The sequence below is a fragment of the Carassius gibelio genome, chromosome A16 (assembly GCF_023724105.1).
Source record: "Carassius gibelio isolate Cgi1373 ecotype wild population from Czech Republic chromosome A16, carGib1.2-hapl.c, whole genome shotgun sequence".
Taxonomy (NCBI): domain Eukaryota; kingdom Metazoa; phylum Chordata; class Actinopteri; order Cypriniformes; family Cyprinidae; genus Carassius; species Carassius gibelio.
This window is the reverse complement of record NC_068386.1, coordinates 20,652,780-20,669,080: the sequence shown is the minus strand read 5'-3', so window position 1 is coordinate 20,669,080 and position 16,301 is coordinate 20,652,780.

Sequence of the window (16,301 nt, the reverse complement as noted above, 5' to 3'; positions counted from 1 at the left end):
TTCACATCCTGTCTTTTCTAGTAGTTAAATCACTTCCTGACTACAAACATGTGAAGTTTCAAAGCTCTCAGAGCTTGTGTGATTGATCTGCATTAGTTTATATGCCTTAACTCCCATAAGACAGGCTATATTTTAGTCCTTTATTGGTTTTGGGGTGTATAACAGTATCAGTTAATTTAACAATCTTAGCAGTAAAATAGTTTTAGCCAAGAATCCATTTCATATATGGGGGACCTTAGAGGTGAGGAAAAACATTGTTGGGTTTAGTTCTATCTCCGGTAGGGGTATCTCAAAAATTCAGTGGCATTGTCACTAGCCTAGAGGGGGCCTGACACTTTGAGAACTATGGCTTTAAAGAATCCTAATTTTTAAATTCATTTTCATTAATTTATTAAGATTGTACCGACATTTGCACTTATATGTTTTAGGAAACACTTTGAAACTATTATAAGAATAAAAACATATATAACAAACCTAATGCAGTGGGGTAATTGATTATGGATTGAGTGATCATTCTATTGTTTTCTGTACTCGAAAGATTAAGAAAGCAGTGTTTAATTGACATGAGTCTATAAGAATTAGGTCGTTGAAAAGATATAGTAAAGAAGCACTCAATGACTGCTTGAATTTAGCAAACTGGTCTGTTGTGCTGCAATGTTAGGAAGTTGATAAAGCATGGTGCTTATTTAAAGGTATGTTTTTAGAAGTTGTAGACAAAGTATCTCCTTTTAAAGTAGTAAGAGTTAAACAGAGGATAGTTTAGAGGATAAGGCAATTAGGATGAGAAATAAGAAGTATGACACAGTTAAGAGAAATAGGGTTTATCAGAATTGGACAGAGTACAAAAAGGTGAGAAATGAAGTGAGCAGATTAGTGATCAGTGGTAAAAAAAATAGTTATTTTAATAAGAAAATTGTGCGCAATAATAATTATTTAAGGACGTTATGGAAGTCCCTCAGGCAGCTTGGCTACAGTAATAGGTTGAAAACAAAAGCCAGTAACATAACTTTTGATTTGGGGAATAATGTCACAGCAGAAAAGGTGACAGTGGCAGATAGTTTAATAATTACTTCTCATCAATTGCTAGTAAACTAGTGGAAAAACTACCTGTCCAGTCAGGGCAATATGGGGAAAGTCACATCTTTGAGTTTTACTCTCGGCAAGATTTCAAACAAGATGGCTTCATTTTTGAAAAGGTGTCAGAGGCAGCTGTACTTGAGAAACATAAAATCCTGAATAGCTCAAAAGCCAATGGCTTTAACAATATTCCATCTAGATTTTTAAGAGATGCTGCTGAGGTTATAACCCCATGTACCACCCATATTATAAACATGTCTATTGGGCAAGGATATTTCCCAGAGTAGGCCTGAGTAATTCCACTTCACAAGAAAGCTAGTAAATTAGACCATGGAAACTATAGACCGGTTTCTATTCTTTGTAGTCTGTCAAAGATAATTGAAAATATTATTTTTTAACAGACTGTCAAATATTTAGCATCACACAATCTACTCCATGAGTTTCAGTCTGGCATTCGTAAATCACATTCCACTGAAACCTGTTTTTTTGTTTCTAACTGACCCCATTAGGAGGGAGATAGATAAAGGTAATTTTTGTGCTAAGGTCATGTTAGACCAACAGAGGGCCTTTGATACCGTTGACTATAGTATTTTGGCTCGTAAATTACAAGCCATTGGTTTGAATGACTTATCAGTCAAATGGGTGAGATCTTATCTGAAGGATTGGAAACAGGTGGTGGATATTGGAGGAACAATGTCTGAACCACAGTGTATAGAATGTGGGGTTCCTCAAGGGAGTGTTTTAGGCCCACTTTTTTCCCTTCTATATATTAATGACCTTAAGACTGCATGTTCATGTGAACTTTTTATATATGCAGATTACTCTGTGTTATTGTTTTCACATAAATATAAGAACATAGTTGAAAGAACTCTAAGTGTAGAACTATCTAATGTCAGTAGGTGGATGTCAGATAATAAGCTATCACTTCACTTAGGGAAAACAGAAGCCATACTGTTTGGGTCAAAAATAAAATTGAAAAGATCCCTTGGTTTTAAGGTTTTAGTTGGTGATAATGCAATTAATGTAAAAGACTCGGTTAGTTACCTTGGCTGTGTGCTGGACAGCCACTTGTCTGGAGTGGGCCAAGCGCAAAAGGTACTTACAAAGGTAAATCAAAGAGAATGTTTCCAGAATCTCAGAGTTTTTGGACAAAAAAAGCCATGCTAATTCTGGCAAATGCTCTAATTAAGCCATATTTTGATAATGCATGTTGCTCTTGGTATAATGGTGTCTTAAAGCAACTGAAACTTAAACTCAAAATAGGGCTATAATGCTTGTTTTGAACCTCCCCATAGAACTCATCTTGATATTTCTCATTTTGAGACTATTGGGTGGTTAAAAGTAGAGGATCATGTCTCTCAGATTCATTGGTGCATGGTACATATGACTGTGCATGGGGCTGTCCCCAAATATTTGAATAATTATTTTAATAGAGTGAGAGATGTACACAGCTACTCTACCTGAGGCAGCTCTGCTGATTTTGTACCTCCAAAAGTTAAGTGTAATTTAGGTAAAGAGTCCTTCTTGTTTGTCACAATGAGCTTGTGGAACAGGTTGCCAGGGAATATAAAGACGACCAGAAGTTTAGGAGGTTTTAAGCTGGCATTAAAAAAATGGCTTAGATGCCAATGTTAGTATGACAATATTTTACAGACGGTATTTATTTTGTGTTATATGGATATGATGGTTGATGTTTGATTTATTGCCACTTGCTTTGTCTACCTTTACTCAGGACCCCAATGGAAAAAGCCTTAAGGCTTTATTGTGTTATCCTGACTTTGTTTGTTTCTTTCACGGTATGATGCAAAGATGTATCGTATTTCAAACAAAATGGCCCAGGGACGATTGGGCGTGAATCGTGGTCGGCGTTTATGCTTACCCCCGAGCACAGCGGTTCATATGAAGAGCTGAAAAAGGAAATCTTGGGGCGGGTTGGACTGTTACCCATTAGTGCTGCCCAACTTTTTCATGACAGGTCCTATAACCTATGGCGGCCAGCCCGTGTGCAAGTTACTGATCTCTCACACCTCTCCCAACACTGGCTACTGGCCAGGGGGTCCCACTGTACACCAGATAGCGGAGCACGTAGTAGTGGATCACCTCCTACGGGCCCTTCCTCGCCCTCTCCGGCAGGCGGCCGGTATGAGGAACCCCACCAACATCGATGAGCTGGTGGTGGCCATTGAGCTGGGGGAGGCCACCTAACACTGGGAGGCTGGGGAGTGAACTCCACCCTTTCCCCGACAGGCTGGCTGTTCCCGGGCCACAGGACGAGGCCATGCCTACCGAAGCTCCCCACTCCCCTGGACGCGCTTGGCTGGCATGCTTTGCCGTACATGCGGAAACACCAAAGCAGGTCCCACGGGCGGAAGTTAAGATAAATGGCCGACCGGTCCTCACCCTCCTCGATTCTGGCAGTGCAGACACCTTTGTCCGACCGACTGTCCTTCCTCCATGGCCTGAACCCAAAGCCAGACTGCCCATCACCTGTCTCCATGGCAATACCAGGGAAGTGCCAGCGTGGCGCGTCACTATCACCGCGCCCCTGGCGCCTGGCCAGTAGAAGTCGGGATCATCAAGGACCACTTCCGGTCCTCCTCGGCAGGGATTGGCCGGGATTCGACCACATGTTTGCCTCCGCTAGCCAGCCTGTCAGCCCCTTCAGGAACCGCCCCCAGCGTTGGACGACCATGAAGCGCCAATAACCCTAACCTCTAATATGACCTCTTCCAGCAGGTGACTGGGGCTGGGGCCTTCTCCTGGGAGCAGCACGAGGATGACTGCCTCAAACACTGCTGGGCCCAAGTGAGGGTCGCTGATGGGAAGGACCTCCAACCGGCACCCCACACAACACCACACTTCGTAGTAAAAAACGGCCTGCTGTACTTTGTTGTGCAGCGAAGGGGGGAGGATAAGACCTTGCTGGTAGTCCCACGGACCAAGACAGGAGCGGTGATGGAGCTGGCGCATGCCCATCCTATGGCCGGCCACCTGGGGGCCCAGAACACCATCCAGAGCATATGCAACCTTTACCACTGGCCGGGCCTGGAGGCCGAAGTCAAACGCTTCTGTCAGGCCTGTCCCACCTGTAAACAGACATCTCCATGCACCCCTCCCCCCAGCCCGCTGATTCTGCTGCCGGTCATTTAGGTGCCCTTCGAGTGGATTGGAAAGAATCTAGTGGGGCCGGTGCTGAAGTCCGCCCGAGGACACGGACACATCCTGCTCATCCTGGACTATGACACCCACTACCCTGAGGCCATCTCCCTCTGCAAAGCCACCGCAAAAGCCATTGCCCAGGAGCTCTTCCTACTGAGTAGTCGGGTCGGCCTACCATCCCAGATACTGACTGACCAAGGCACCCCCTTCATGTCCCGGGTGATGGCTGACCTCTGCAAGCTCCTTTAAATTAAACAGCTCCGCATCACCGTATACCTACTGCAAACGGACGGCCTGGTCTAGCGCTTCAACCAAACGCTCAAGCAGATGCTGTGTCGAGTGGCTGCTGAGGACAAGCGCGGCTGGGACAAGATGCTGCCCTATGTCCTATTCGGCATCCGAGAGGTACCCCAGGCTTCCACCTGATTTACCTCCTTCGAGATCCTCTTCGGCCAGCAGCCCCACTGCCTGCTTTACATCGCCAGAGAAGCCTGGAAACAACAACCGGCCATCAACCATTATACGATCGATGGTCGATTAACTATTGGACCGCCTCGGACGGGCCCGGTACATTTCGACCCTCTACCTCACCAAAGGCTACTGGCAGGTAACCTTAACCAAGCAGGCCAAGCCGAAAACAGCGTTCTCGACCCCTAGTGGCCACTGGCAGTACCGGGTCCTACCCTTCAGCCTGCATGGGGCCCCCACCACCTTCCAACGTCTAAAGGACATCCTCCTGCGGCCCCACCAGGCCAACGCGGCCGCCTACCTGGACGACGTGGTCATCCATTCCGAGACTTGGGAGGATCATCTGGAGCGGCTGTGGAAGGTGCTGTTGGAACTCCGCCAGGCTGGGCTGACCACCAACCCCCGTAAGTGTCACCTGGCCCTCACCGAAGCCAAGTTCCTTGGCTACCAAGTGGGCCACGGCCTCATTCGACTCCAGGAGAAGAAGGTGGCGGCAATTCTCTCCGTGCTGCAGCCCACCACCAAAACACAGGTACGGGCTTTTTTGGGGTTTGCGGGATATTACCGCTGTTTTATCCCTGACTTCTCCTCCTTAGCCTCTCCCCTGACAGACCTGACCAGGAAGGGTCAACCAGAGAAGGTCCCATGGAACTCGGCGACGGAGAGCGTGTTCCAGCGGGTGAAGGCTGTCCTTATGTCTGAGCCAATGCTCAGGGCCCCCGACTTCAATTGCCCCTTTCCTGTTACAAACGGATGCATCCGATACCAGGTTAGGAGCTGTCCTCTCCCAGGTCCTCGATCTATGATCTATTTCAGCTGAAAGCTGACCTCAGCGGAGCGATGGTATGCGACCGTCGAGAAGGAGGCACTGGCCATCAAGTGGGCAGTTCTGGAGCTCCGCTATTCCCTCCTCGGCCACCAGTTCACCCTGATTATGGACCACGCCCCTCTCCAGTAGATGGCCCGGGCGAAGGACACCAATGCCAGGGTGACTCGGTGGTTCCTCGCGCTCCAGGACTTCCAATGGTCTCTCGAGGATATGGTCAGCTTTCGCCGGTCTGTCAGGCTCCACTCCCTGCCCTCCTCCAATCTCCTCCCTTCTCCACAGGGACAGGATGACGCTGGGGGGGGGGGGGGGTAGACATGTGTCCCGAGCTCTCATCAGCGTTGCCCTGGAAACAGAGCAGGCACAGCTGCACCTGCTTGTCACGGGCTGGGCGGTCACCTGCAGCCCATCAAGGACGGGCTTTATACGCTGCACTAACGAACAGATAGGTGAGAGATGTCTCCAAAGACTCGACTAATATTTCTCTGTTGTTCCCCTCCAGACAGCAGCATGTGACCGCCAGCCCTCGACAGGCACGGACTACACGGACCCACACAGCACTGCACACCGAGAGAGAAAGGGAGAAGAAGGCCAAGCACTGAGCACCGTAAACCCCTCACGTTGGTTACTTCCCCTCATTTTTGTCAATTAAAATCCACCCTTCGGGGAACTCACCTTGATCCTCGTGTCGTGTCCTTCTTCACCACGTCACAATATATATATAATCTCTCATCGCGAAGCAAACAGCAAAATAAAAAGAACTTGAAGAACAGTCTCACTGTGTTGTCTTCTGTTGTATGGGTGTATTCAAGCCGTGCACTTAGAATCTGAATAGCACTTTCAGAGCAGGGCGTTGTCACATTAGAAGATGATGAAGGGAGACGTGCAAAACGGACATTACATTGTTTTCATATGGATTATTTGATCACAGAATATTTGTTTTTGGCAGCACTTTTTTAGTTTAAAAGTAGACATGTCAAGCTTTCTATAGATATATCTCTCATGTCTCTTCATTGAGTATTCACTGAGTTACAGTTCATTTTAATGACGCGTTTGTAAATGAAGATAAGCACAGACAAAGGCTGCAGTCAGCACACCTTGTTTGTTAACTTTATTTTATAAATATACAAAGTTTTGTTGTTATTATGCCTGTATGCAACAAAGTAGACCCTTTACAGATTCAATTGATGTATTGCTCTTATCTGTACAATTAAAGCTGAAAGTGTAATTTAAGTTCTTTTCGGGGTTATCAGGAGAAAAAGCGTATACGCATTAATCGACGAGGGTTAAAAGAGCATAGTCAAGACGGGCAGCGTCATATACCAGTAAACAATTACATCCAAGGCACATACAAAAGAATAATCAAGACGGGCAATGATCAGGGCACAATTTAGGAACATGGAGACACGGAAGGGCTAAACATTAAATCACCAGCGATGTGAGCATGTGTGTGTGCTGTTCTTATAGTGTGAAACTGATGAGGTGATGAGAGGTGATTGCAACTGATGAGGAGTCCGGGCAAAGGATTATGAGAAATGGAGTCCAGGGTGAAGTGGCAAGAGTCTGGATGGAGTGCCCTCTAATGAAGCTCACAGGCACTCCAGCTAGAGATCATGACAATATGCTTGATTATTTCATGATATGCTATTTTTAAGTTAACTTATGACAGATTTGTAAAACGTTAGCATATTACTTACAGTGTTGTGGGTAACGCGTTACAAAGTAACGCGTTAGAGTACTCTAATTACTTTTTTCCTGAAATGTGTAACTTAACGCGTTAGTTTCGTGCGGAAGTAATCAGTAACTTCGTTATTTTTTTAAAAAAGTAATCCGTTATTTTAAGGAAAGGAAAATCCCGACTGCAGCCTGCTTTTTGTCAGACAGTAGGCGTAGGTCTACTGTGCCACCTGCGGATGTATCAGCGGAGCCGAAGCTCTGTGATCGTAAAGTCAATGGCTGTGATGCGTCTGTGCCCTGCGCCTGACCCTGTGTGTGTGTGGGTGTTTTTTTTTTTTTTTTTTTCGAACTCCCGGCAATATAGCAGAGAGGACAGCGTTTGGTTTATGGAAGTACGCACATTATTTTCAATTTGTCAACGAAAAAGAAAAGAACATAACGGTAAAATGCACACTCTGTGAGTGACACTTTAATAATAATTAGTTCGGCTATTAAGCGATTTGTCATTTGCCTGTGTGGCAGTGAAGGATTTAATTCGGTCGGTTTGTTATCATTTTTGTTTGACAGGCAGATGTTAATTTCTGTTAGATCGTTGGCTGGCTGGTTGTTCATCATTTCTAAATGGATTTAAATCTGCAAGCCTGTTTAAGGTTGTGTTTACAAGTAAGCATACTTGTACTTTGATAACTGCATTATTTAAAGTCAAAGAAAAATCAGGAGTTATCTTGTGGTGCTCATTATATACAGTAGCCTAGGCTACCCGGGCTGGGTAAGTGCGAATTTTGATTAATAATATGTTCTGTGATAATAAATAAATAAAACGCCATGTGGAATAGCCGATTGCTGACTGTCTTTCCTGTTATTGTTATCCTGCTGTGTTAATTTAGTCGGATGACTGACGTTATTCATTGTCGGGAGTCACGACTTCTAGGTGCATTTAAAGGGGCCGGGGGCTGTGTGTGTCATGTGTGAGCCGCTGCGAACTGCTTTTAATTTTTGGTAACGCATGAGTACTCTAACGCGTTACTTTTATGAATAGGTAACGCTGTATCATAACTGATTACTTTTAATTGATGGTAACGTTGTAACCTAACTAACTACTTTCCAAAGTAACTATACCCAACACTGATTACTTAATAATTTATGAATGTATAGTCATGTTTTGTAAATGGTTAGCTAATCATCATCTAATCACTTCTAAATGATTTTTAACTTAATCTACAAAACATAAACAAAAATATGAATATATCAATTATTAATCATTTATAAACACATAGTTATGTTTTGTAAATTATTAGTTCATCATTAACTAATCACTTATAAATTCCTTAGAACTGAACATTATTATAAAGTGTTACCCATCTGTTAAATATATTTGATTTCATTGAAAACATAATCTAATTGATTATAAACAGAATCAGCCAATTAATTCCATGAATTCAGTGTTCGTAGATGAATACCCTTTATCTTTCTAAATGTGTTAATTTGTAAAAAAATTTTTTAGATGCTGTCAATATTGTGTTTCAGTGTCTGTGCAAATGTTAAATAAATGTATGCACTAAAATCACTTTTTTATATTGAATAAAAATGAATGCCCATGAGATTATGTTGCAAATAAGCACATTTTTGCAGACAAGTAGATCTAACAGCATTTTTTTTCATACTGTACATTATTGTTGCTCCTCTATGCCTTGCCTTTCTGAAACGCATTGATTCTTTCAAATCATTCTTTAGAAGTGAGCTTTTAATTTGCACCAGAGCGAAGTAAATTAAGTAGGTATAATTATATCTATCTTCTCACTCAAGCATTGTTTCACATAAATTTTTTAGCAAGGCAACCATTAGCTACAAACTAATGCCAGAGACACCTAAGCAAACTGAATTATTAAATCTGTCAGTGAATATCCCATTACCTTCTTCTTATGAATACTTGATTTTATTTTGTATAATTGACCAGGCTTGTTTGTCAGACAGGGTTTGCTCTATCGGTATTCATTTTCTGAAATGTTTTGACTTAAATTATGCTAAATGTATTAAATAAATACCCTGTGTTTTTTAGATATTGTTATATATAATGCATAGTTGTTTATTCCATGTTAATTGTGTCTTAAATCAGAGGTTCCTAACTACATTACTAGGGACCACAGCACTGTACATTTTTTCTCTCTCTGACAGACCAAACTCAATTCATCCAGATTTCCGCAAAATGTAGATACTGAGCTGATGATTTTAGTCAGGTATGTCAAATTAAGAATACATACAAAATGTACAGTTCTGGGGGTTCCCATGACTGGAGTTGAGAATCACTGCCTTAATAGTCCAAATAACAGTTTGAGGACATTGTGTATATATTCCACCCATGGCTGGAGGAGTCTCCTTCGTGTTTAAGAGAGGTGGGATGATATTACTCAACCTCAAAATGTTAATTTCTCCTAATACCTCTGAGAAGAGTTTCCACTAAGGAGATATTTATGAGGGAAAATGATGGTGCAACTGATTAATAGGAATTTAATACATCAGTGCATCGGCCACATCATTTACATTCCAAACAATCAGCTAATCGACCAATAGGACACAGGGTATTAATACGCAACAGTCAATATGATACCTCAGAGCTGTCACGTACCTTATTGACAAGCACAATGGCCCTTTTTAATCCTGGCTTGATCAAATTGCATATATTTTAGGATTTTCACAAGAATCAGTACGTCTTTTGAATTTTTCATTAGAGAGTTGACGTGGGGGTTAATTTGGCTTATACAATTTTATCCAAAGTGTTTTTCTTGGGTTGTGTGGCTGATAGTTTGCTTGTGTCTGAGCATGAAATCAACTATGTTTATTAATGATTAAGAAAGGAAACAAATTTATTGGATGTGTAATAATGTTGATGCATCTCTAGTTTCAACACACTTTCTTTAAATTTGCTATAACCCTCCACAGCCCAGATCTAATACCAATTTCAAATAAAATGCTCACTGTTACGCAAACATTTTATATAAGCTTGTCAGTTGTGGTCAAAGGTTTTTTTTTTTGTATATCTTAACTCCTCCACTCTTGTCTCTAATGGCACTCCATCACTGTAATGAAGTTTGTCTTGACGTATGAGGGTTGATCTAGGTGACAGTATGTAATATCGTCCTTCACAGATCACATATCTGAGACATTTAATAGGCTGCTTATCATGTAGCCCTAGGTTAATCATTTATCAGTACTCATCAGATCACTCTGATGGATTATACTCAATAACAGCACCTTGCTGAACTCATTCACTACTGCTTAATACCCCATATGACACCACATCAATGCATCCCCCTTACAGTGTGTGTTCCTTGAATGCCCATCACCAGCATCAAGTTAAAATGTTGTCAAAAGTGAGTGCAGTCAGATGCCTGAATTAAAATGACTGTTGACCCTTTGAAAGTGAGATTAAGGCCCTTCACTGTGGTTGTTGGCAGCCACACATAACCTATGGAATACTTTAGTACTACCATTTGTCACTCTCCAAAGCAATATATCTGTAAGTGTCAGCTTTTTCAAACAGCTTTTTCCACCCAACCGTTTCAGTGTGCTGAACATTACATATGTGAAAAAGGAATGTATTATTCCAGCTAGCCAGCAAATTTGTTAATGTCTGTGTGTTTTATTTTCCTCCACATATTTTGTGTGATCTTGAGTACATTAAAAGTGCATAGGTTCAAAATACAAAGGTTTGTTTCCCTCCCTGATAGCTATTTAAAATCAAAGAATAACTGACAAAAACACAAAATTATAATTTCAAGAAGATCCTTGGCAAGTGATATAAGTGTATATATTGAACACTGCAATGGCCCCAATCCACCTCTCGGTTTGTTTATGTGATCTGAACTAGATCAGCTGTATTCAAAGGAAGACCTGGCCTTGATTCTCCAGAGCTGTGCTCAGATTACCTGCTCCATGCCAACAGAGATGCATCAATGCTAAACACCCAATTCAGCAGATCAGACACTACAACCGTGAACATTTTAGATAATTTTGCACTGAACTGGTGTAAAATCTATGACTTCTAAAAGATGAAGCAATTGTACTTTAGAAGGCAGGCAAATGATAAATTTAAATTGATTATCGACACTAATTTCTGTTCAAAGCAACATGCATGAACTGCAAGTCAAGTCAAGTCAAGACAAGGCACCTTTATTTATATAGCGCTTTTAACAATACAGATTGTGACAAAGCAACTGAACAGCATTTAATAAGAAAATGTGTGTGTCAAAAATGCAAAGGTTCTAGGTTCCTAGTCTTGCATCGCCAGATCTTCATACTGAAGGTCTGGAATTCATGGCAGCTTTCATTCGCCAAGGCCCTCCCATGAGGCTGTCCGACCTACATACAACCAATCATAGCTCGTTTCATTCATTGTCACCACAATAACAGACCGGTGTGTAAAACTCTCGGACATATTATACAAATTATATGCCGCATACTTTAAATATTTCATATACTTTTTAAAATCCAGCATTTAGTTGATCCTGTTAAGCGCTCGTTGTCACAGTTGTAAACAAGACAGCTTTCTTCTTTCGTGAGGGGTTTTAGCACCATGGTATCTTTGTTTCCAGGCGGAACGTTAAAGAACGCGACACACAAGTCTTGCGGAAATCCAGTAGAATTCTGAAGTGTTTCCAATTTTGTGTCCCATATGCATCAGATGTTCAGCCAACAGTCCGTGGGTATGATGTCTGAGGCTGAGACTACTAGGTTACTACCTGATGATGAAGAATTGACAGAGCAGCCATCAAGTCTTAGACAGCGTTCTAGGTTATTACATGCAGAGTTTTTGGGTCCTGTAATTCACACCTCAGGTTTTTTTTTCTTCAGAATTTAGCAGTAAGAAATTACCCCTCATCCAGGATTTTATATTGAATATGCATTCCATAATTTTTTTTAATTGGTATGTTTCTCCGGGCCGCAAAGACATATAGACCTGGGTATCACCAGCATAAGAGTGAAAGCTAACACTGTGCTTCCTGATGATATCTCCCAAGGGTAACATGTAAAGCATGAAAAGTAACGGCCCTAGTACTGAGCCTTGAAGTACTCCATACTGCACTTGTGATCGAAAAGATACCTCTCTTCATTTATTGCAACAAATTGATGGCGGTCAGATAAGTACAATTTGAAGCATAATATTGCACTTCCATTAATGACAGCAAAGTTTTCTAGTCTATTCAAGAGAATGTTGTTGTCAATAGTGTCGAACGCAGCACTAAGGTCCAATAGCACTAATAGAGAGATACAACCACGATCAGATGATAAAAGCAGGTAATTTGTAACTAAAGCCCTGTTAACACTAGCGTAGACTTTTTTTCACTGCAAGTCGCCAGGGGCTGGGAATGAGGTTGCTATTGGGCGTTCTCATTAGCAACTGGTTGCCTAGTACATCATTGTTGAAAGCGAATCAGGTTTCTTGCCACTAAATACAAAAATGTTGGAGGCAAAAGACTGAATATAATATAAATATAAAATAAATCCATAAATACAAATGAAATTTATTGAGAAACAGAAGGTACATTTTTCCACTGAGTGTGTTAATCTTCCGTTTAAATGCAAACGCCGGTCTGTCTGGGTCCGTAAAAATAGTCAGGCTCAGAGTCAGCATGGCGGGTTCCATCAGCTTGTGCAGGAACTGCGGTTGGATGTAGTCCAGTTCTAGCAGTACCATATTTTTCGGACTATAAGTTTAACCTGAGTATAAGTCGCATCAGTCCAAAAATATGTCATGATGAGGAAAAAAAACATATATAAGTCGCTCTGGACTATAATTCGCATTTATTTAGAACCAAGAGCCAAGAGAAAATATTACCATCTACAGCCGCGAGAGGGCGTGTGAGTACAGGAGCACTGAGCAGCATTAGAGAGCGCCCTCTCGCGGCTGTAGACGGTAATGTTTCTCGTGGTTCATTTCTCTCGGTTCATGTCAAATTAATTTTGATAAATAAGTCGCACCTGACTATAAGTCGCAGGACCAGCCAAACTATGAAAAAACTTAGAGTCTTATAGTCTGGAAAATACGGTACTTCAGGCTTGATCTGACCCAGTTTCATGAGCTGCTGCCGAAGGTGCGTCCACTGATGGCAAAGGATGACACCAAGGTTCCGCCAAGCCATTTCCCCAGGTGAATGGCCAGCCATTTGTTTACGGTGAATAATGTACATAATAAACACAATGCTTTTTACTATAAAATTTTTTTCGATGTGGAGGTCCCTATATATGATGTTTAATAAACTATATAATGTTTGTATCATTCTTAATGAGTATACACACACAAACACACACAGGTACATACATATATATATATATATATATATATATATATATATATATATATATATATATATATATATATATATATATATATCTATCTATATATATATATATATATATATATATATATATATATATATATATATATATTAGGGCTGGGCAAGTTAACAAGTTATTATTGCGTTAACACATTAATTGATTTACTCCGATAATTATTTTATTGCAAAGTCCGTTGCTCACTAGCTCTGAATACACATACAGACAAATCATGGGTCACAGGAGGGGATGCTCCTGACCAAATTATTAAGGCTAAGCATCAGCATTCACAAACCATGAGTGCATTGTTTTGTTAACTATGTGGTTTATTATTTTGAGTCATATGGGATGCGGTAACACATATACGTACACATAACGTATATTGCGTTACACAGTTATCACTTTTGCCGCTCAGAAATATTCAAGCAAACATTCACCACATATCAGAAGATCTGTGCTATGGCGTGGTTAGCGCTCACACTGATCTATATACAACTGAACTGTGCTCTTGCCCACCTTTTCCAGCTGAGCCAGGGACTGCTAAACGGAATGATCACAATACTCAAACTAACCAGGCTTTCGGGGTTAAGATTGCCTAGTGTGAGCACACCCTAATTATTCTCCTCCATACACAAGTCTCTTCCCGCACATAAAGTGCTGTCCCACGCAGCACTCTGTTGCGTTGGGTCCCGCAATTGTGCAGGTCTGTCTACTTGGAAGATGCCTATTTATAATGTTATGATCGAGGCTCTGGACTCTGAGCATAACTTGTTTTTCTATAACAAACTATACAATATTTTCTATAAAAATATGAATGTCCTGGCAGTGACAAATAGCTTGTTTTAAATTAAATGTAATTACATTAATGTTAAGTTAAGTTTTACAAGAAATATTTTAACAGGTGCTATGTAAAAGGAATACTGCTGTAAAAAAGCACCTTATTTTGTTCATAGAGCAGTACTTTTAAATTAAAAAAGTGCACAGTACTGTAGCTTTGAATGCATTATTATTTTGGTACATAACAATGTGATTAATCACAGATAATCATGTGATTAATCGTGATTAAAAAATGTATTTGTTGCCCAGCACAGATATATATATATTATCCCGCGAGGGGAGACAAGATTTTTAGACTTTTTAAAAGAAATCCTCAATGATGAAATATATAGGGAAAAATTGTCTTTTATTCAACTGGAAACACAAAATGCAAAAAATGTAGGAGCATTTTGAAATCAACTTGTACTTTATGAAATTAAATTTGTATCTATTTTAAGAAATGTTATGCAGTAATAGACAACATGTAGACACTGCAGAAGGTTCTGCCACAAACGTGACTGACAGACAAGTACGTACACAAAAATTTAAATTAATGTAAATAAATTAAAATAATAAACAACACAAATATCCCAAATATAAATAAATAAATATATATATATATATATATATATATATATATATATATATATATATATATTTATATTTATATATATATATATATATATATATATATATATATATATATATATACACAACAAACATGATTAATATATTCATTTAAAAGAATAAAGCAATGGTTCATAAACAAGGGGAGACAGCAATGCTGCGGGATACAAGGCCCAATGAAATCCATATGATTTTTTCCTAAATTCCGTTTTATTATTATTATTTTTTTTTTTTTTTTCAAAATTCATTTTTTTTATTGTTCTGTATTACTTTTTCTCAGTTTGAACTCTTCTCAACTCTTTTTTAATAGTTAAATTAAACTGTATTAATTAAAAAGCATGTCTAATTAATTAAAAACATGAAACGTATACATTTTAACATCAATTTATTAAAAGTTTAACAAAAATTACAGGTTTAGGGCCCTATGAAATTTTTTCTTTTTTCTTACTATATTATTATTTAGATATATTTTTTGTTTCCATATTCTGTATTAGCATGTCTAATTATTTTAATGTATAAACAACTTAATAGATTTTTTTTCTCTTAAAGTGGCCCTATGATTTTTTTTTTTTTTTTCTCAGAAATTAATTGTTGTGTATTTACATTTTTCTGGTTATCAAATGAAGTCATAAAACATTAATATCATTTATCTTTTAATTATTGAAAATTAAGCAAATGTAATTTTTTTGGCAAACAAAGTAGATTTACTATTAAAATTAATACATGGATGAAATGTAGTGTGATTAATCCTTAAAAAATAATGTTTGTTTCATTTTAGTAGTAGAAGAAATAGTAGGCTGTGTGCATTCTAGTGAAAGATAGCACCAGACTTTTATTTTGATGGTTTGTCACTAATACCTTTACAGTTCACATGTGATATGATGCTAGTTTTACTAAAATTAAACGGTCAGATGCTCATGAAGTCACTTACAGAGCAGTTCTAGAGATGTTGTTCATGTGTTTTCGTCCTCAGTGAGACGACAGACAGTGAAATCACCACGAGCATCAGGTGCACTTCTGTGTAGAAAATGAAACGCAACGTCTGTGCCATTCATAAACAAAGAAATGTAGAACAATCAGGATTCATATTTAAATCGACTTTTACTGCTTTATATTTACAGATACATATCGGAACTTGATTTAAGTGTAATGACCTACTTTTGACCGCAAACCCAATACAATGCATAAATTAGCAGGTTTAACATGACTTGATTATAACTTTTACACAGAACATCAGTAGCTTAAGCTTTAACCATTTAAAACATGAATATTTCACCAGGCCTACTATATTTCACATAGAAGTTGTTAAATATCTCAC